This window comes from Protopterus annectens, chromosome 8.part0, assembly GCF_019279795.1.
Source record: "Protopterus annectens isolate FY-2018-M chromosome 8.part0, PAN1.0, whole genome shotgun sequence".
NCBI lineage: Eukaryota > Metazoa > Chordata > Ceratodontiformes > Protopteridae > Protopterus > Protopterus annectens.
In genome coordinates, this window is record NC_056741.1 from 697,660,897 (window position 1) to 697,682,636 (window position 21,740).

Below are 21,740 nucleotides of genomic sequence, written 5' to 3' on the forward strand. Positions count from 1 at the left end.
TGCAGGACTGCTGTTGCAAAACCTGCCCTGGATTTTGAAAAGATGGGCAGGTGATAATGCTTGGCGAAGGTGTGTACAGAACTCCAGGTAGCAGTTTCCAGGATGCCCCTGGTTGGGACTCCCCTGAGAAATGCTGTAGAGGCAGATGTTGCCCTAGTGGAATGTGTTCTGACCCCTTGAGGGGTTGGTTTCCAATGGTAATTGTAGCAGAAATGGATGGAGTGTGCTATCCATTTGGAGATTGTTTGTTTTGAAAAGGCCTTGCCCTCTGCCCCTGTTGCAAAGCTGACTTGTAACTGGTCAGATTTTCTGAAAGGCTTAGTCCTATCAAGACAGATTCTAAGCTGTCTGTGCATGTCCAAGGAGTGCAGGATCCTTTCCCCTTTGTTTTGAGGATTAGAGAAGAAGGTTGGCAAATGAATGGATTGGTTGAGAGCCACACTGGACACCGCTTTTGGCATAAAAGAAGGGTTAGTAGTCCTGAGTGAAACCCTGACAGCATGGAAAATAATGAAGGGTTCCACAGCCATGAGTGCTTGTAGCTCAGACACTATTCTAGCTGAAATGATGGCCAGAAGCAAGGCTGTCTTCCATGAGAGAAATTTTAACTCTGCTGACGCTGCAGGTTCTAAGTGGGGGAAGTGTGAGCTTTTCCAGTACAAAGTTAACGTCCCAAGCAGGGGTGGGTGCTCTCCTTGGCAGCCTTAAGTTGTTTGCTCCTCTGAGGAATTGTTTGATAAGAGGGTGTTAAAAGAGAGGTGGCCCAGTGCTGTATTGAGCCAAACTGCCTGAGGCATGTATCTTAATGGATGAAAAAGACAGTCCTTTGTGGAGTAGATCTGCTAAGTAATCCAAGATTAGAGGCAGGGAGGGCAGTGTTGCGTCCTCTCCTTTGGCTTGAATCCAGTACCTTTTCCACTTATCAGCATAGGATTTCCTTGTACTGGGTCTTCTGGCTTCAAGAATGACGTCCAGAACCTGCATGCTTAGGGATGCTGGGGGAGAATTCTAGGAATAAGCCAGGCTGCAAGATTTAGGGTTTGCAGTTGCGGATGCAAAATCTGTCCCTCCTGCTGAGAGAGCAGGGATGGGTTCTGTTGTAGGTGCCATGGTGGCACCGGTGACAGGCTGCGCAGGAGTGGGTACCAGTGCTGGCATGGCCATTCTGGGGCAATCAGAATTGTCCTTGGTCTGTCCTGTCTTACTTTGAGTAATACTCTTGGGAGAAGGGGCAGAGGAGGAAAGGCATAGATTGAGAGATTTATCCACTGAAAGGCTAGGGCATCCACTTTCCAGGCCCCGCTGTGAGGGTTCCTGGTGCAGAATGTGCTGAGCTGGTGGTTGCTGGGGGAGGCAAAGAGAACTACCTCTAGGGTCCTCCATTTCTGAAGTGAGGAATGCCATCTGGGATGCTGTGTCCAAGCTTGTTCCCAGGAATACAATCTTTTGACTGGGCACTAGTTTTGATTTTTCATTGATGGTGTACCGCTGGGATGTGAGAAGGTTCTTTACAAATGTCAGGTGCTGCAACAGCAATGCCCGACTGTTCGCCTGTATCAGGCAGTCGTCCAAGTATGGGTAAATTTGAATATTTCTCTGCCTGCAGAAGGCAATGGCTGGAGCCAGGCATTTTGTGAATGCTCTGGGAGCAATGGATAAGCCAAAGGGAAGTGCAGAGAACTGATAATGCATAGATCCGGCCCTGAAACGTAGATATTTCCTGCAAGACTCCCTTATAGGGATGTGCAGATAGGCTTCTTTTAAGTCTAGTGTGACTAACCAGGCATCCTTGGCTAGCATAGGTAGAAGCTGTTGCAGGGTGAGCATTTTGAATTTTGGTACCACCAGGAAGTAGTTGAGGATAGAAAGATCCAGGATAGGGCGACAAGAGCCCTCTTTTCTGGGTACCAGGAAAAGTCTGGAATAGAATCCTTGACCTATCTGTTCCTCCGGAACCGGTTGAATAGCCCTGATAGAGAACAGGGATAGGACTTGGTTTTGTGCCTCTGCCCACTGGTTTGGAAGAAGATTTGGTAACCCTTTTGGGGTTGGCAGGGAGTGGAAGTAGAATTTGTACCCCTGGGATACAATGTTGAGGACCCATCGGTCTTTGGTGATGGACATCCAGTTTTTTGCATGAAGGGCAAGTTTTCCTCCTAGGGGCGCAAGCGGCTGGGCAGAGGTGGGGAGTGTAGTAGAGAAGTCATTGTGAGGTCTTACTGTAGGGAGGTGGCTTAGCACTCCCTGCTTTGGGGGTGGGGACACACCATTACTTAGATCTCTGCATACCCTGAGACTGTAGTCTGGGTGGTCTGTTTCCCCTGGGTCTAGTTTGGGATGGGCTGGAAAGGACCAGTGTTTCGAGGGGCAATGCCTACTGAATCTAGAAGGCTGCACTTGTAAGAATTCTTTAACTGTCTGCATAGATTTAGCTTTTTCTTCCATTTCTTTAAGAACCTCTCCTGCTTTGGTGCCTAACAGATTGTCCTTGTTCAAAGGAGCATCTAATAACTTTGATTTGACATTGTCTGGCAAGGTCTGCTCCTTAAGTCAAGCGTGTCTTCTCAGTACAGAACCAGTGACTGCTACCCTGCAAGATGCTTCTAGGGCGTCAAAGCCACACTGCAATGTATGCTTGCTGACTTGGCTTGCAGAATGCATAAGTTCCTGCAATTCTTTATTTTCTGCACAGTCTGTAAAGGTAGCTACTTTTTGCTTAATAAGTTCCATAATATGTTGCTGATATTTCAGCATGTGAAACTGACAATTCAAGGCCCTAATGGCGAGAGTTGCAGAAGTATATACTTTCTTACCCCATCTGTCCAAAGCTCTGGAATCCCTGTCCGAAGGGGTGGGATTCTTAGCTGTAGTTGCCTTGATACCTTTAGGCCCCTGGGAAATGATCTCTGTGTTAGCAGTAGGATTTTTGAAAATGAATTTATGAGAGTCAGGTACTATGTAGTACCTGTCAGGTTTCCTAGGGGCAGGGGGTAAAGTATCAGGAGTAAGACTGGATTCCATAAAGACATCATCAACAACTTCCAGGACTGGGGGTATTGCTAAAGACCTATGTTGTGGCAAGTCTAGAAATTCTGAGTCTCTTTTTGGACTGAGGATATTCTTGGCATTCCCAATGGAAATGCTCTCAAAGCATGTAAGGTTTCACCAAAAGAAAAATCTTCTGGAGGACAGGCAGAGGGAATGGATTCCTCTGCATCTGAATCCTCACAAGCAGATAAGGGCATGTCTTCATAATCAGAAACCTCAGTCATCGGACTCTTGGTCTGTTGAAGCTGCTGGGGACTGATCTCTTTTTCTCTTAGCAGGTGAAGGCTGACTTTCCCTAATCAGCATAATAAGGTCTTCTGCCATTCTAAGCATTTCATGTTGTGGTAAGGGAGCATGCGCTTTAATAGTCAGTTTTCTAGGCGTAGCGAGTACTCTTGGACTTAGAAACTCAGTAGTTTTAGACAGAACTGAAGTCGTCGGTTTGCGTCGAACATCAGTAGTGCGTAGAACTTCCTCAGAAGCTGGTGCCTGCTCTGCAGCTCATGACCCATCCAAGGTAGAGACATCCGCAGGTTCCATAGTCGAAGAAGAATCTTGTAACATACTGGACTCCGAAGGGTCTCGGTAGAGGCCTGCGAGTCCATAGAAGCAGGCATCGGGGGCTGCGAAAGCACCTCACTGAGTACTGGTGAACTGGTGACTAGCTTAACGGAAGCATTGTTGGCAGCTTTGGACCTGTACGGTCTGTCTCTGTCTTTATCCTTACTTTTTTTGGAAAATCGGTAGTCGGATGGCTTACCGAAGACATTTTGGAATACGGAGATCGAGAATGAAAATATTTAGCGACAATAAGAGCCCGACGACAAATGGTTCGGGCATTGAACAAGGCACAAAACCGACAGCGAGGTATGTCGTGGTCTGGGCCTAAACAGGTGACTCAGTAAGAATGAAAATCTCAGTGTGGTATTTGCTTTCCACAAGCAAGACAATTGTTAACTTCTTCTGACATTGGTTAGAGCAAAAAAAAAGGATCCCCAACAGGGTATTTAGCTTTAGAAGACTTCAGGATGATTCAATTTGTAAACGAAAACTCAGGCAGTGGCCGACTGGCACTCGTGCAAACTGCTTTGGGCTCCTCAGCAAGAAAGACCGATGTAATGGCGTCGGCTGCCTGTTTTTATAACCCTGACAACCTGACGTCAGTCCTGCAGCAACAGCAACCGATGCAGAAATACTAAGTCTCTGGTATTGGTGCCGACTGAGTACTACTTGCAGGCAGATAACCCAAGTGTGATGACTGTGACAGTGAAACACGGAGAACATCACTACTTTCTTTTCAAGCACAACACTCTTTTTGGGTACGGCCTCCCAAACAACAGGTTAGATAATGGAATTTCACTTATTCAGATGCATGCCCTTGACTAAAACGGAAATGAAAGACTGAAAAAAACTGGAGGAGACAACAGAAGGATAAGCTGTTGCAGTGTCTATAAATGAAAACCTAGGAAAGAGAAAAAAATACTGCCTGTGCACCATTTTTCATGGTATATTTTAACATTATATAGGAGTATTAAGATTTTCTATTATTTTCTCACACAGTTGAAATTTAAAATTATTTATAAACAGTCACACACTAGCATTTCAAAATGTACTTTAATCTCCAAGGTGAAAATCACAATAGAATGACTGATTGTGATATTAAAGTTTCAAAATGAAAATTCTAATAAAAATATTGGGGAAAAAAAGAAAATCACTGTAGAATGACTGTAACAGTTGGTCTGATGAATAAATGAAGAATAATACTGACACCATGTGGACTTTTCTCATAGCTGCAAGTAACTCAGCAAAACTGAGCCTGCAGCAGTCACAAAATCCGTACCTGTCAGCATCAAATTCTGACATGCAAATGAAGACAGGTGGTTTTGAGTAGTTTGTGAGGATCTCTCTTCTCTGAAGGAATACGGGTTTTCTAAATAGTAGGTAGTACAGTAACCATGAAAAGAGTAGTACTTACAAAAAAAAATGAAAAAGCAACAAAGTAATGATTTGTAACAGAAAAGCATACCTCTCAACCTTCAGACATTGAAAATTGGAACAAAGACACAAAATAGGAACATCCAGCTAAGAATCACATAACATTTGAATACCAAACAGTACATAACTCTTCCCGTTTCCAGTAGGAATGTAGGATACTACCAGAAACACGTTTAAAAAACAAAGAACTACAAAAATGATGGACAAACACAAGCACATCATCAAAAATACTGTGTAAAATCTGTAAACTTTAATGAACTGTATTATAAAAATCTACCACACAAGGTAATTTACTTTTACTTCAGAAAAAGAGAAATGTTAAGACGTATGGCTTTTTTATTAAGTTACTGTGGCCACTAGCATGTTGGTCATGTAGTGTGGTTTTCTGTTTACTAGACAGCTTTAAAAATCACTTGTGATGAGGGGATACAGAAAACTGTGTGATGGAACAAGTTAGGCCTGAAAATCGGGACATAACTTCAAAACTAGGAGCATTCTGTGCATGAATACATTAGGCCTGGAAATAGGAACCTTCCTCCAAAACAGAGCAATAGAGAGGTCAGAGAATGATTAGGTGCAGATGCATTTGCTTGTGTGCATATGTTTTATTAACAGTGTTGTTTACGTACAGCCAACAAAAGAAGTGTTTTGAAAAAGGTCAAAATATACAGTTGTGTGAAATCTTAACCATAACAGTAGATGTCTTCTCTTCACTGTTGCAGTATTTTCACCTCAGGGATCTTCTGCCAAGGATAGCCGAATGTCCAGCCAGTGGTCAATTACTGTGACTATAGTGTACAGGGTCCTAGCTTCAAGCCCTGCAAAGGCTGTTTCTTTGGGGTGGGAGGATGGCATAATGGTTAAAGTGTTTACCTTACAGACACAAGGTGCAGGGTTTGATTCTCACATGGGGTAACTGGCTAGGCTTGAAATGGTTCACAAGGGCAGTTAGCCTAGTTCTAACCTATGAACCTATAAGCCTTTAGATTTTGTATGCGCCTTACACCACATGTATGCTCCCCTCTCTGGACATAGTGCATAAAGGCAATGTAAGGATGCAGGTACCAAGAACTGAATTGCCCCAGTAGAGAAAGTACAGTTGTGTACACTTACCATAAATGTAGATGTTCGAGTGTATTCACTGTTGCAGTGATCACATTTGGGGTATTCCTGCCAGGGTAGCCTTCAGTCAGCCCAAATACCAGAGGCTTAGTATTTCTGCATCGGTTGCTGTCTCTTCAGGACTGGCATCAGATCGTCAGTTATATAAAGTAAGGCAGCCAATCCCATTACATCTGTTTCTCCTCCACTAACTGTCAGAAGCCCCCAAGTGGGAGCCAGGTTATGGTGGAAGAACCACACCAGTAGAAAGTAAATACCAAAATGTCCCTTCTAAGGAAAGAGAGAAAGAAGAAGGGGATGGAGGGAGGGAAACTAGGACTGCAACAGTGAATACACTCGAACACCTACATTTATGATAAGTGTACACAACTGTACTATGTTCTTCGTGTTTCGCTGCTGCAGTTATCACATTTGGGTTGATTTCCAAAGCTGAGGAAAAGGGTGGAGGCAGTCAAGGAGACTAGGGGCTGGCTAGGATGCCCTGTAAGACTGCAGTGGCAAAGCTTGCCCTGGATTTGGAGAAGATAGGCAGGTGGTAATGTTTGGTGAAAGTGTGAACAGATGTCCAGGTGGCAGCCTCCAGGATGTCCCTGGTGGGGACTCCTCTGAGGAAAGCTGCAGAGGTGGAGGCTGCTCTGGTGGAGTGAGTCCTGACCCCCCCTTAGGGGGAGGCTTTCCATGTTGCTTGTAACAGAAATGGATGCAGTGTGCTATCCATTTGGAAATTGTTTGTTTGGAAATGGCTTTGCCCTCTGTCTCTGCAGCAAAGCTAACCAGCAATTGATCAGACTTTCTGAATGATTTAGTCTTGCCTAGACAGAATCAGAGCTGTCTGTGCACATCTAGAGAGTGCAGGATCCTTTCCCCCTTGTTTTGTGGGTTAGGGAAAAAGGTGGGCAAATGAATGGACTGGTTGAGAGCCACACTGGACACCACTTTGGGCATGAAGGATGGGTTAGTCCTGAGGGAAACCCTTTCAGCATGGAAGATGATGAAGGGCTCCACAGCCATGAGTGCTTGTAGCTCGGAGACTCTTCTGGCTGAAGTGATGGCCAGAAGAAATGCTGACTTCCAGGAGTGAAATTTTAACTCTACTGAAGATGCTGGTTCGAAGAGGGGCAGGGTGAGCTTTTCCAACACAACGTTAAGGTTCCACACTGGGGTAGGTGCTCTTCTGGGTAGCCTCAGGTTGCTAGCCCCTCTTAGGAATTGTTTGATCAGAGGGTATGAGAAAAGGGGCTGCTCAGTGGGGAAATGAGCAGAGACAGCAGAGGCATGAATTTTAATAGAGGAAAAAGAGAGACCACTGTGTAGCAGGTCAGCTAGGTAATCCAGGATGACAGGTAGGGAGGGATGTGGCTTATCGGCTCCCTTAGCCTGAATCCAGGTGCAGAACCTTTTCCATTTGTCAGCATAAGACTTTCTAGTACTAGGGCGTCTGGCCTCACATATAATATCTAGAACCTGTTTAATGAGGTTGGCAGATAGTGGTCAGGGAATAAGCCAAGCTGCCAAACTGAGGGTCTGCAATTGGGGATGTATAAATTCTCATTCCCTCTGGGTCAGGAGGGTTGGGGTCTGAGTGAGATGCCATGGTGGCAGTGGGGACAGGCTGCACAGCAGTGGGTACCAGTGCTGGTGAGGCCAGTCTGGAGCAATAATAATTGTCCTTGGTTTTTCCTTCCTTATTTTGAGCAGTATCCTGGAGATGAGAGGTAGTTGAAGAAAGGCACAGACCGATAGACTGATCCAGGGGAAGGACAGGGCATCCACTTTCCAAGTCATGCAGTGATTATCCCTGGTACAGAACTTGCTGAGCTGATGGTTGGTGTTAGAGGCAAAGAGGTTGACCTTCACAGTGCCCCATTTCTGAGTTATTAGGGTGAAGGTTCTTTTGTCTAGCTGCCACTCGTGTGGGTTCAGAAGATTTCTGTTTAAGTGGTCTGCCAGAGAGTTTAGAGAACCTGGCAGGAATTGTGCTAACAGGAGGAGTTGCATGGCAGAGGCTGTGTGCCAAAGTGTCATGACCAGCCTGCATAGAGGGTAGGAGTGAGTCCCTCCCTGCTTGTTGATATACCACATCACAGTGGTGTTGCCTGTTTTGATCAGGAGAGCCCCTGGGGAGAGAAGGGGCCTGAAAGCTGTCTATGTGTGCTGGACAGCTAACATCTCTTTTTGGTTGATGTGCAGGTGGATTTGCTGTGGGCTCCATTGGCCCTATTATGCACCTGTTGTCCAGGTGTGCACCCCAGGCATACTCTGATGTGTCTGTGGTGAGGGTCTGGGCGGCGGGGGGTGGTGGTGAGAAATGTAGTCCCTTGTTGTGGGAGCATGCTGCTGCCCACCAAAGAAAATCTTTCCTGAGGCAAGGTATCATTGGTATAAGAGTTTCCAGGTCTTGAGAGTGTTGACACCAAAGGCTTTTTAGGCACCACTGAAGTTTTCTCATATGCAGTCTGTCAAATGGAATGAGTAGAATGCAAGATGCCATGAACCCCAGAGCTTGCAGGATTATCATTGCAGATAACTGGTGCCTGGTGGCTAGTTGAGATAAGTAGGTTTTCAGGTAAGTTTGCTTTGTGTAAGGAATGCCATCAGGGATGCTGTGTCTAGGCTTGCTCCCAGGAATATAATCCTTTAGGTGGGTACTAGTTTGGATTTCTTTTCGTTGATAGTGTACCATAGGGAGGTCAGTGGGGACTTTACAAAGGCTAGTTGCTTGAGCAGCTTTTCCTGACTGTCTACCTGAATTAGGCAGTCATCTAAATATGGGTAAATTTGAATATTCCTTTGTCTGCAAAAGGCAATGGCGGGGACAGTCATTTTGTGAAAACTCTGGGAGCAGTAGATAAGCCAAAGGGAAGTGCAGAGAAAGTACAGTTGTGTACACTTACCATAAATGTAGATGTTCGACTGTATTCACATCACATTTGGGTTATCTGCCTGCAGGTAGCCCTCAGTCGGCCTGAATACCAGAGTCTTGGGATTTCTGCGTCAGATGCTGTCGCTTCTTCCAAGACGCCAGGTCGTCATGGGTATAAAACATGCAGCCGATGCCATTACATCAGTTTTTCTTGTCCCAGTTGTCAAGAGCCCCCACAATAGGAAGCAATTACATGGTGTGGAACATCCCCAGTAGAAAGTAAATATCAAAGTTATAAGATATGGCCAAACAAAAAAGAATAGGCAGAAGTATAGAAAAGTCAGGGGGCTGGAGGGAGGGTAACCAGGACTGCAACAGTGAATACACTCGAACATCTACAGTTATGGTAAGTGTACACAACTGTACTATGTTTTTCATGTTTCACTGTTGCAGTCATCAAATTTGGGTTAATTCCCAAAGCTAAGGATGGATGGAGGCAGTCAAGAAGCATTAGGGCTGGCAAGCAGGCCCTGTAAGACTGCTGTGGCAAATCTAGCTCTGGATTTAGAAAAGATAGGTAAGTGGTAATGCTTGGTGAAGGTGTGTACAGAGCTCCAGGTTGCAGCTTCCAGGATGTCCCTGGTAGGGACTCCCCTGAGAAATGCTGGAGAGGTGGATATAGCCCTAGTGGAATGTTTTCTGATACCCTGAGGGGTAGGTTTCCCATGGTGTTTGTAGCAGAAATGGATGCAGTGTGCTATCCATTTAGAAATGGTTTTCTTTGAAATGGCCTTGCCCTCTGTCCCTGTAGCAAAGCTGCCTAGCAGCTGGTCAGATGTTCTGAAAGGTTTAGTCCTGTCCAGATAGAACCTAAGCTCCCTGTGCACGTCCACGGAGTGCAGGATCCTGTCCCCTTTATTCTGAGGATTAGGGAAAAAGGTTGGCAAATGAATGGATTGGTTTAAAGCCACACTAGACACCACCTTGGGCATAAATGATGGGTTAGTCCTGAGGGAAACCCTGTCCGCATGGAAGAAAATGAAGGGTTTCACGGCCAATAAGGGCCTGGAATTCAGACACTCTTCTTGCTGAAGTGATGGCTAGAAGTAAAGCCGTTTTCCAGGAGAGGAATTGTAACTCTGCTGAGGCAGCAGGTTCAGGGTGGAAGCATGAGTTTTTCCAATACAAAGTTAAGGTCCCAGGCTGGAGTGGGAGCTCTCCGGGGGGGGGTTAAATTTTTGGCTCCTCTCAGGGACTGTTTGATCAGAGGATGCGAGAATAGGGCTGGCTCAGTATTATAATGAGCCGAGATGGCAGAGGCATGAATCTTAATTGAAGAGAAGGATAGGCCTTTGTGCAGAATTTCTGTTAAGTAATCTAGTATATACGGTAAGCTGGGCACAGTTGTGTCCATTCCTTGAGACTGGCACCAAGAACAGCATCTTTTCCACTTTTCTGAATAGAATTTTCTAGTACTAGACCTCCTTGCCTCAAGGATGACATCCAGCACCTGTTTACTGAGGGTTGCTGGCCATGAGTTCAGGGGATGAGCCAGGCTGCTAGGTTCAGGGTTTGTAGCTGAGGATGCAAAATCTGGCCCTCCTACTGGTTCAGCAGGGAGGGGGTTCTGAGGCAGGTGCCATGGTGGCAGTACTGTCAGACTGCGCAAAAGTGGGTACCAGTGCTGGCATGGCCAGTCTGGTGCAATCAGAATTGTCCTTGGCTTGTCCTGTTTGATCTTTAGCAGAACCTTCAAGAAGAGGGGCAGAGGGGGAAAGGCATAGATTGAGAGGTTTTTCCATGTAAAGGACAGGACATCCAGTTTCCATGCTTGGCTGTGGGGTGGTCTAGTGCAATATTTGCTCAATCGATAGTTCTGAAGGGGAAGCAAAGAGGTCCACCTCTGGTGCCCCCCCACCTGTGGATCAGTAGCTTGAATGATTTGAGTTCCAGTTTCCACTCGTGTGGGTCCATTAGATTTCTGCTTAAGTCATCTGCCAGAAAAGTTTGTTTGCCTGGCAGGAATTGAGCTTGCAGGTGCACCTGATTGCTCAAGGCTGCATTCCACAGAGCCATGGCTAACCTGCAGAGTGGGTAGGAATGGGTTCCCCCCTGCTTGTTTATGTACCACATAACTGTGGTGTTGTCTGTCTTTATCAATAGCTGGCCTGGAAGAATAAGGCATTTGAAGGCTGTCAGAGCATTCTGTACAGCTAACATTTCTTTATGACTGATATACAGGTGCATTTGCTTTGAGCTCCATTTGCCTTGAATGCATTGTCTTGCCATGTGAGCCCCCCATGCATAGTCTGATGCGTCTGTTGTTAGGGTTTGGGCGGCAGGGGGTTGAGTGAAAGGGAGTCCTTTGTTGTGGTAGCAGGCCTCTGCCCACGAAAGAAACTCTGCCCTTAGGCAAGGAATGATAGGAATCATTGTTTCCAGGTCCTAAGAATGTTGACACCAGAAACTTTTTAAGTACCATTGAAGTTTCCTCACATGCAGTCTTGCATATGGAATTAGTAGAATGTGAGAGGCCATGAAACCTAGGGCTTGCAGTATTTATCTTGCAAATAGCTGGGTTTGGTGGCCAGTAGATTGAAGCAGCTTGTCAAATAAATTTGTTTTTCTGGAGTGAGGAATGCCATCTGGGAAGTTGTGTTCAAGCTTGCTCCCAGGAATACAATCCGTTGGCTGGGTCCCAGATGTGATTTTTTTTCATTGATTGTGTACCCCAGTGAAGTTAGAAGTTTCTTTACAAATGTCAGGTGCTGGAGCAGCAATTCCCGACTGTCCGCCTGAATTAGGTAATCGTCCAAGTATGGGTAAATTTTAATTTTTCTCTGCCTGCAATATGCAAACGCTGGAGCTAGGCATTTTGTGAACACCCTGGGCGCAGTAGATAAGCCAAGGGGAAGTGCAGAGAACTGATAGTGCATAGAGCCTGCCCTGAAACACAGATATTTCCTGCAAGATTCCCTTATGGAGATGTGCAGATAAGCTTCTTTTAAGTCCAAGGTGGCTAGCCTGGAGTCCTTGGCTAGCATAGGAAGCAGCTGTTGGAGAGTAAGCATTTTGAACCTTGGAACCACCAGGAAGGTGTTGAGAATAGACAGATCAAGGACAGGGCGCCAAATGTTTTCTTTTCTGGGTACCAGAAACAGTCTGGAATAAAAAACTTGCCCCCTTTGCTCTGCTGGGACAGGTTGAACAGCCTTGATATGGAGAAGAGAAAGTACTTGCTTTTGGGCCTCTGCCCACTGGTTTGGGAGGAGGTCTGGCCATCTGCTTGGAGTTGGCAATGAGTGGAAGTAGAATCTGAATCCCTGGGATACAATGTTCAAGACCCATCTGTCCTGCGTGATGTACTCCCAGTTTTTTTGCTTGCAGGGCGAGTTTTTCTCCTAAGGGTGCAAGTATTTGGGCAAGGCTTGGAAGAGTTAAGGATAAGTCATTGTGAGATTTTACCATAGGAAGGTGGCTTACTACTCCCTGTTTTAGAGGTGTAAGCACTCCATTGCTTAGATCTGTGCATACCCTGAGACTGTAATCTTGGTGGTCTGCTGCTCCTGGGCTTGGACTGAGAAGGTCTGGGAGGGACTGGAAAGGACCAGTTTTTAGAAGGCTATTGCCTACTGAATCTAGGTGGCTGTACCTGTAGGAAATCTTTAACAGTCTGCATAGATTTAGCTTTTTCCCCCCATCTTTTTGAGGACGACTTCTGCTTTATTGTCAAACAGGCGTTGTTGGTTTAATGGTGCATCTAGTAATTTTGCTTTGACATGGTCTGGCAAGATTTGTTCCTCAAGCCAAGCATGCCTTCTAAGAACAGAATCAGTGACAGCAGCACTGCAAGATTCTTCTAAGGCATCAAAACCACATTGCAAATTGTTTTCCAACTTGGTTAGCAGAATGCATTAACACTTGTAAATCTTTATGTTCTGCACTATCAGGAATCAACATTATTTTCTGTTTAATTAGCTCCATAATATGCTGCTGATACTTTAACATATGAAACTGGCAATTTAAAGCCCTGATGGCAAGGGTAGCAGAGGTGTATAGATTCTTACCTCCATCTATTTAAAGCCCCAGAGTCCCTGTCCGAAGGGGTAGGGTGTTTGGCTGTTGTAGCCTTAATGCCTTTAGATCTCTGGATCTGCAGTAGGATTCGTAAAGAGGAATTTGTGGGTGTCAGGTACTCTGTAATACTTGTCAGGTTTCCTGGGAGCTGGAGGCAAAGTATCAGGGGTAAGGCTGGATTCCAAAAAGACATCAACTACAATTTCCAGAAAGTACAGTTTTGTACCTACCATAAATGTAGATGTCCGATAGGTATGCATCTGCAGTCCTTACATATGGGGTTGTCCTGCCTCAGGCAGCCCTTCGGTCGGCCGGATTCCAAAGTCTGGGTCCGGCTGATGTCGCCTTTTCCCGGCGTCCAGAGCGCCTGGGGTATAAAAGCGTCAGCCGACGCCATCTTCCTCAGTTTTTCTTGCCCCAGACGCCAGGTGCCCTCTAAAGAAGGCTAAATTTTGGAGAAATGAATAAATTCCAAACATGCACAGCAATAAAAAAACAAATACACCATAAAAGATAACCCCAGCTAGCTAAAATGAGGGATAGGAACCCAAAGAATACCACAGAGGGGTAGGAGGAGAAAACCTGACTGCAGATGCATACCTATCGGACATCTACATTTATGGTAGGTACAAAACTGTACTATGTCCTTCAAGGAGGCATCTGCAGTCCTTACATATGGGTAGAACACCATAGCCAAGCTGGGGGTGGTAGGACCTAAGAAAAAGATGGTGTACCTAACATGCCCTGCAGGACTGCAGTAGCAAAGCCTGCTCTGGATCTGGAATATAAAGGCAAGTTGTAATGCTTGGAAAATGTATGCACAGAGCTCCATGTAGCAGCTTCTAAAATGTCCTTTGTAGCCACCCCTCTTAAGAAGGCTGTGGAGGTGGCTGTTGCTCTGTTGGAATGAGGTCTGATGTTAGCTGGCACAGCTTTTCCATGAAAAGAGTAACAGAATCAAATGCAATTTCCTATCCATTTTGAAATTGTTTGTTTGGAAATTGCTTTTCCTTGTACACCAGCAGCATATGCTACAAACAGTTGGTCAGTTTTTCTGTAAGTCTTAGTTCTGTCCAAGTAGTAGCGTAACTGTCTGTGAATGTCCAGGGTATGCAGACGTTTCTCTCCTTTATTTTGTGGATTTGGAAAGAAAGTAGGCAGGTGGATAGCTTGGTTCAGTGAGACCCTGGATACCACCTTTGGCATGAATGAAGGATTGGTTCTCAAAGAGACTCTGTCCTGATGGAAAATTAGAAATGGTTGAACTGCCATGAGGGCCTGTAACTCAGATACTCTTCTTGCTGAGGTTATGGCCAGAAGGAAGGCAGTCTTCCTGGACAGGAATTGTAATTCTGAAGATGCTGCTGGTTCAAAGGGAGGTAGAGTTAATTTTTCCAACATGAAGTTAAGGTCCCATGAAGGCACTGGTGGTTTCCTTGGAGGGTTGATGTTTTTTATCCCTCTTAGAAACTGCCTTAGCAGAGGATGAGAAAATACAGGTGGATAAGTGTTGTACTCTGCTGAAGCATGAATTTTTATGGATGAATAAGAAAGGCCATTATGGAGCATTTCAGCCAAGTATTCAAGGATATGTGGAATGCTCATCACTGTCGGATCCTGACCCTTTGCGGTGCTCCAGGTTCGAAATCTTTTCCATTTTGCTGAATATGCCTTTCTTGTGGAAGGCCGCCGAGCTTCCATGATGATATCCTTTTCCCTCTTAGATAGTTTATCCTGGCAGGGAGTCAAGGTATTTTCCAGGCTGTCAGCTGCAAGGTTTTTAGGCTGGAGTGCAGAGTTTTGTAATTGTGCTGTGTCAGAAGAAGTGGCCATTGTGGTAGAGGCCACGGTTTCGTGCGTGACATGCTCTTTAACAGTGGGTACCAGTGTTGTCTTGGCCAGTCCGGAGCTATCAGAATCACTTTTGGTTGCTCTGTCCTGATCTTCAGTAAGACCTTGGTCATTAACGAAGAGGTGGGAAAGCATATACTGTTAGAGCATTCCAGCTGAAGGAGAGGGCGTCCACTTTCCATGCTTGAGGATGGTATGTCCTTGTGCAGAATTTCTTCAGTTGAGGTTGTGGGGGGAGGCAAATAGATCTATGTCCGGCCTTCCCCATGATTGTGCTATCTGAAGAAAAATGTCTGGATGCAACATCCATTCGTGTGGATTCATGGTGTTTCTGCTTAGGCTGTCTGCCAGTATATTGTCCTTTCCTGGTACGAACTGGGAATGCAGCTCTATATTGAGTTTTAGGGAAAGATCCCAAAGATTCATTGCCAGCCTGCAAAGAGGGTAGGAATGGGTACCTCCTTGCTTGTTTATGTACCACATAACTGTGGTATTGTTTGTCTTTATTAACAGGTGACCTTGATGCAGGAAATGTTCGAAGGCCTCTATTGAATGTATCACTGCCAGCATTTCCTTTTGGTTGATGTGCAGGCGCAATTCCTTTTGTGTCCATTGCCCTTGAATACATCTGTCCTTCATGTGTGCTCCCCATCCATGGTCTGAGGCGTCCGTTGTAATGGTTTGGCTGATATGTGGCTTGCTGAAAGGCAGGCCCATGTTTGACTGGCTTGCTTGTGCCCACCACATAAATTCCTTTTGAAGGCATGGAATGAGGGGATCAAAGTTTCTAGGCTGTGACTGTGTTGAGACCATAGACTCCTTAGGTACCATTGTAGTTTCCTCATATGCAGCCTTGCTTGTGGAATCAGAAGAATGCAAGATGCCATGAAACCCAGGGCCTGCAGGATTTTCCTTGCAGTCAGCTGGGTTTGTGTTGCCAGATTTCTGAAATAATCTGGTAATTGTTCTTGTTTTTCTTCTGTGAGAAAAGCCATTTGGGTGTTTGTATCCAGCTTTGCACCCAGAAAAATTATTCGCTGGGATGGAACAAGTCTTGATTTCTGAATGTTGACTGTGTATCCCAAGGCCTGTAGTAGGCGGATGGCATAGTCCAAGTGTTTTACCAATGTTTGTTGGCTGTCCGCTTGTATAAGGCAGTCGTCCAGGTATGGGTATATTTGAATCCCCTGAAGTCTGCAATGTGCAATTACTGATGCCAGGCATTTTGTGAATACTCTGGGCGCAGTAGATAAGCCAAAGGGCAATGCTGAGAATTGATAATGCTCTGAACCTCCAAGAAATCTGAGGTGTCTTCTGCAACTTTGTCTGATAGGAACATGCAGGTATGCCTCCTTGAGGTCTAGAGTTACCAGCCAGGACCCCTTGCCCAGCATGGGAAGGAGTTGCTGTAAGGTCAGCATTTTGAATTTTGGCACGATGAGATAAGTATTCAGTGCGGACAAGTCCAGAATAGGCCTCCATTGCTTTTCTTTTCTTGGAAGAAGGAATAGTCTGGAATAAAAACCTTGGCCTTGTTCTGTGCAAGGAACCTTCTCTATTGCCTTCATTTGTAGTAGTTTGGAAATTTGCTTGAAAGCCTCTGCCCTTTGATTTAGTGGCAGGTTTGGCATGCCTTGTCTATTTGGTAATGTATGAAAATGGAATCTGTATCCTTTGTCTATTATTTGCAGTATCCATTTGTCCTTTGTAATACTGTGCCAATTTTCTGAGAATAAAGATAGCTTTCCGCCCAAAGGTGCTTCCAATTGAGCCCTGGTTGGCAGAGTCAAAGTCAAGTCATTGAGTTTGTCCTTGGTCCTGCACTACCTCTCTGGTTAGGAGGCTGCCATTGACGTCCTCTGTAGGAGCCTCGAGCTTGCCCCCTACCTCTGGCACGCCTGTTTTTGCCTCTTTGAAATCTGTCTGTGTCTGGAAAGGACCAATTCTTAGAAGGCCAATTTCTGCTGAATCTTGGTGGTTGGACCTGGAGAAAATCTTTGACTGTTTGTACTGATTTAGCCTTTTCCTCAAATTTCTTTAAGACCTCTTGAGCCGTGGAACCAAATAACTTTTGTTTTTCCAGTGGTGCATCCAGAAGCTTTGCTTTAACATGATCTGGCAGTGTTTGTTCCTTCAGCCAAGCATATCTACGTATGACTGCACCTGTCATTGCTGACCTACATGAAGTTTCCAATGCATCATAACCACACTGTAAGAAATGGTTGCTAACCTGCTGAGAGTTATGCACCAGATCCTGAAGCTTTATGTCTAGGGGTTCAGGCGAGGTTATTTTTTTATGCAATTCATCTAACAGATACTCTTGATACTGTATCATGTGGAATTGACAATTTAATGCTCTCATAGAAAGTGTGGAAGAGGTATACACTTTTACCCCATCTCTAAAGCCCTGGATTCCCTTTCAGAAGGAAGTGGATTCTTGGCAGTGGTGGTTGTAACCTTTAGGGCCCTGGGAAATAGTTTTGGGTCAGCAGAGTGGCCCTTGTAAAGGTATAGATGTGAGTCCGGGACCCTGTAGTACCTGTCAGGTTTGACAGGAGCCGGAGGAAGGAGTCAGGAAATACTAGACTCAGAGTACACATCTTCTATAACATTTAAAACAGGAGGAATAGCCAAAGGTCTATGCTGAGGTAAATGTAAAAAAGTCCTTAACCTCTTCCTGGAATCAGAGAATTCCTGGCCTTGCCATTTGAAATGCTCTCTCATGGAGTGTAGGGTCTCCGCAAAGGAAAACACTTCGGGGGGGAGGCTGAGGGAATAGATTCCTCTGCATCAGAATCCTCGTAGGCTGGAAGGGCCTCCTCCTGGTAGTCTGAAAGGGCAGAGTTATCTGAGGCCTTATCAGAAGACTGGGGATCTGTCTGCTCAACCCTGGGCCTTTTGCTTGTAGGTGGTTGAGAGCCCCTGTCTGGATGTGGTTGAGAGCCCCTGATTAAGGAAATAAGGTCTTCAGCCAAACTTAAAATTTGTGAACCGGTAGTGGATCCCTGAGGTATAGCCTTGGGAGGGAGAGGTTTTGGCTGTTTAGCAGCTTTAGCCCGTGTAAAGGCCTTAATGGACATGGATACAGGAGGCCTGGCCGCCCCACGTGCTGGAGTAGTTTTATCAACAGAAATGGTGTCGGATATTTCCTGAGCACCGGTTTCAGACGGAAATTCTATGACTGACTCAGTGATGGCCTCTGGTACCGAAGTTACCGGCTGTGCGGTGTCGTCGGTCGGAAGCGGTAGAGATTCGGCTTCAGTAGAGACCGAAACAGTCGCAGTAGGCCTAGGCATGGAGTCGGCCAAAACCGCGGACCGCGTGTGTCGGTCCTTATCCTTACGGTTTTTGGGTAAATGGGCTGTCGGAAGCTCCGACAGCATGATATAACTGAAATTTTCCCCAAAAAATTCCTCTGCAAACTCTGCCCAACGCCTAAGAGTGCGTTTATTGAAGGAAGCACAGGCTGAACAGGCGCGTGCGTGGTCGTCGTGGTCTGGGCCTAGGCAGGGTAAGCAGTAAGAGTGGAAATCCTTATGAGGTATTTGTTTCCCACAAGATAAACAATTATTAACTTTAACCGTTTGATCTGACATCGGCTGAGGCAAGAAAGAGTCCCCAACGGGGTACTTAGCTTTTTTGAAGACTTCGGTAGCTGAAATCACAGGAGCTGGCCGACCCGCACTTGCGAACTGCTTCTGCTTCGGGCACCGTGCGGCAAGAAAGACTGAAGAAGATGGCGTCGGCTGACGCTTTTATACCCCAGGCTCGATGTCGGGAAAGGCGACATCACGCGGCCGACGCCGGACCCAGACTTTGGAATCCGGCCGACTGAAGGGCTGCCTGAGGCAGGACAACCCCATATGTAAGGACTGCAAATGCATCCTTGAAGGACATCAGGAGGGATAGCAAGAGGCCTGTGCTGTGTCAAGTTAAAAAATTCCCTGAGTCTCTTTTTGGACTGTGGGTAGTCCTGGCACTCTCAGCGGAAATGCTCTCTAAGGGTATGTAGGGTTTCACCAAAAAAAAAATCTTCTGGTGGGCAAGCAGAGGGAATGGAATCCCCTGCATCAGAATCCTCATAGGTAGATAAGAGTATGTACTGGTAATCAGAAGGATCAGAGTCAACAGACTCATGATCTGAAGAATCAGAAGGAAAATCAGTTCTTGGTCTTTTTGAGGGGGAAGACTGGCTTTCCCTAATTAAAGTTATAAGATCTTCAGCCATTCTAAGCATTTGTTTCTGAGGCATGTGGGCCTGAGAATGCACTTTGGTCATCGGTTTCCTAGGCATAGTGCAAACTCTGGGCCTGAGAAATTCGGTATTTTTGGTTTGAAATTAAGTCGTTGGTTTAATATGAAAATCAGAAGGACTTAATACACCCTCAGAAGCCAGTGCCTGCACAGTGGCTCCGGACCCATCCAAGGTTGAGACATTCGCAGGTTCCATAGTCGAAGAAGCATCTCGCGGCATACCAGACTCCGAATGGGTCTCAGTAGAGGCCTGCAAATCTGTAGAAGCGGGTATTAGGGCCTGCAAAAGCACCTCACTGAGTACCGACAGACTGGTGACTAGTTTAACGGAAGCCTCGTCGGCAGTTTTGGACCTATGCGGTTTGTCTCTGTCTTTATCCTTATGTTTTTTCAGAAGATCGGTAGTCTGATGGCTTATCGAAGCCATTTTGGAATACGGAGAATAAGAGCAAAAGAATTTAGTGACAAAAATATCCTGACAAATAGTTTGGGTGTTGAACAAGGCACAAAACCGACAGCGAGGAACTTCGTGGTTTGGGCCTAAATAGGTGATGCAGTTAAGAATGAAAATCTCTGTGAGGTATTTGCTTTCCACAGGTAAGACAATTATTAACTTTTTCTGACATCGATTAGAGCAAGAAAAAAGGATCTCCAACGGAGTACTTATCTTTTAGAAGATTTCAGGTCTGAAACGCGAAAAATGAAAATTTCAGGAGGCGGCCGACTGGTACTTGTGAACTGCTTTTGCTTTGGACACTGCATGGCAAGAAAAGCTGATATAATGGCATCGGCTGCATGTTTTATAGCCATGACAACCTGACGTCATGGAAGAAGCGACAGCATCTGACACAGAAATCCCAAGACTCTGGTATTCAGGCCGACTGAGGGCTACCTGCAGGCAGATAACCCAAATGTGATGACTGCAACAGTGAAACACGAAGAACATCTGAAAGTGCAGAGATCATGCCCTGAAATGTAGATATTACCTGCATGATTCCCTGATAAGAATGTGGAGGTAGGCCTCTTTTAGGTCTAGGGTGGCTAGCCAAGCATCCTTGGAGAGCATGGGTAGCAGTTGCTGGAGGGTGAGCATTTTGAATTTTGGTATCACCAGGAAGGTGTTTAGAATGGATAGATTGAGGATGGGGCACCAGGCGCCCTCTTTTCTGGGTACCAGATAAAGTCTGGAGTAGAAAGCTTGGCTTTTCTGTTCTGCACAACATGCTCTATTGCCTCATAGAGAGCAGGGAAAGGACTTGCTTTTGCACCTCTGCCCACTGGTTTGGAGGTAGATCTGGGAACCCTTTTGGGGTTGGAAGAGTGTGGAAAGAAAATCTGTATCCTTGGGACACTATGTTGAGGACCCAGCAGTCGCTGGTAATGTTGGCCCAGGTGCTTGCATGAAAGGAGAGTTTTCCTCCTAGGGGTAAGTGAAGGTGGTCAGAGGGTGGGGGTGGTGGAGGAGAGTCATTGTGAGTTCTTACCATGAGGGGATGTCTTAGAACTTCCTGGTTTTGAAGTGGAGGAATTCCACTGTTTTGATCTCTGCATTCTCTGTGGCTGATGTCTAGGGGGTCTGCTTCCCTGGGGTCTGGGCTGAACTGACCTGGAGGGAGCAGGAAAGGACCAGTGCTTGGAGGGGCAATGCCTGCTGAACCTGGGTGGCTGGACCTGTAAGAAATTCTTAACTGTCTGCATAGATTTAGCTTTTTCTTCCATATTTTTTAAGAACTCCTCTGCCTTACTGCCAAATATGTTGCCTTTGTGCAAGGGTGCATCCAATAATTTAGATTTAAGCTGGTCTGGCAAGGGCTGCTCCTTAAGCCATGCAAGCCTTCTAAGGACAGAACCGGTGACTGCTGCCCTGCAAGAAGCTTCTAGGGCATCAAAAACCACAGTGTAACATCTGCTTAGTTATCTGACTTGCAGATTGCATTAACTCTTGTAACTCTTTGGATTCTGCGCAAGCAGGAAAGGAAGACACTTTGTTTGAGGAGTTCCATGGTATGTTGCTGAAATTTAGCATATGGAACTGGCAATTTAGTGCTCTGACAGCAAGAGTAGCAGAGATGTATACTTTTTTACCCCATCTGTCTAGTGCTTGGGAATCCCTATCTGAAGGTGTGGGATTCTTAGCAGAGGTTGCTTTAATTCCTTTAGGCCCTTGAGAAATTACCTCAGGGTCAGCAGTAGGACTTTTGAAAAGAAATTTGTGTGAGTCAGGGACTCTGTAATACTGGTCAGGTTTTCTGGGTGCAGGAGGGAGGGTGTCGGGAGTCAAACTGGATTCCAGGAAAACATCATCAGGAACATCCAGGACTGGGGAAATGCCCAGGGGTATGTGCTGTGGAAGATCTAAGAATTCCCTGAGTCAAATTTTTAGACTGAGGGTAGTCCTAACATTCCCATTGGAAATGCTCCCTTAAGATAATGAAGGTTTTCCCCAAAGGAAAAGTCCTCGGGTGGAGAAGCTGAAGGAATGGAATCCTCTGCATCAGAATCCTCAAAAGCAGAGAGGGGTTGCATAAGA

At 45.8% G+C, this 21,740-nt stretch overlaps 1 protein-coding gene across 1 annotated transcript in view; it reads right to left on the reverse strand.

Moving 5' to 3' along the window:
* KRTCAP2 (keratinocyte associated protein 2) overlaps nt 1-21,740 on the reverse strand; it is a 290,270-nt gene that overhangs the window by 1,033 nt on the left and 267,497 nt on the right. The window lies entirely within an intron of this gene.